Source organism: Mus caroli, chromosome 8 (assembly GCF_900094665.2).
Source record: "Mus caroli chromosome 8, CAROLI_EIJ_v1.1, whole genome shotgun sequence".
In the NCBI taxonomy this organism is placed as follows: domain Eukaryota; kingdom Metazoa; phylum Chordata; class Mammalia; order Rodentia; family Muridae; genus Mus; species Mus caroli.
In genome coordinates, this window is record NC_034577.1 from 17759317 (window position 1) to 17760426 (window position 1110).

The window sequence follows — 1110 nt, forward strand, 5'->3', positions numbered from 1 at the left end:
AAGACATACGGACTCCTACTACACATGAGCCCATGGCATTTTTTAAAAAAGATTTATTTATTTTATGTATATGAGTATACCGTTGCACTCTTCAGACACACCAGAAGAGGCATCGGATCCCATTACAGATGGTTGTGAGCCACCATGTGGTTACTGGGAATTGAACTCAGGACCTCTGGAAGAGCAGTTGATGCTCTTAACCGCTGAGCCATCTCTCCAGCCCGATGCCAAGGCATTTTACACAACTTGTTATGTAAAGTTTACTGCTACTCAACCTAATAGTGAGATGCCTACCCACCTAATTCAAATAGAGCCTTCCACGGATGGTCCTCAATGTAAGTAGCTTCCCTTGACCACTGTAAGAGGACTCCCACTTCCTCTCTTGGAGTGTTTAAGAGCTCAGCTATGTCTCTAACCTTCTGTTTCACATGGCAGAGGGCACCTGCTGAAAGCACGTACCCCTTCCTCTTCTGGAAGCAACCGATAGCCAGCCGAGAGTTTTGAGAAGCAGTAAGATAGTTAAANATGATGTTTGAAGGCAATTACGGGTCCAGAGAAAACAAGGAAAGATTAAAAAGTCATTTGGACTGGGATCACTTGGATGCCAAGTTATATCCCCAAGAGGCTTCAAACTTCCTCTCATATCCAAGTTCCCAACCCAAGAAACTTCCTCTCAGCTGTCTTAAGTTGTGGGTCAGAATCCTTTCCTATTAGCACAGTCTCATGCTTTTATGCTTATAGTCCAAGTGTTCAGGTAAGCCTCATTGTATTTCCTTGAGGAAAGAGAAGAAAAGGTGGCTCGGGGATGAAACCCAGGCANGGCACCACTGTTTGATGAAAACGCCAGTCATCATTTTAGTGGTACGTATTGTGAAACAAAGTGGAAAAAAATCTCTCGACAGCCATGCCTTTGTATTTTAAATTCCCCCTTATTTAGAGATGATGAATTTCAACCAGTCTTCCTCAAAGAAATGGCGCAACTGACTGTCTTAGGGTTTCTATTCCTGCACAAACATCATGACCAAGAAGCAGTTGGGGAGGAAAGGGTTTATTCAGCTTACATTTCCACATTGCTGTTTATCTGGAACTCAAGCAGGTCAGGAAGCAGGA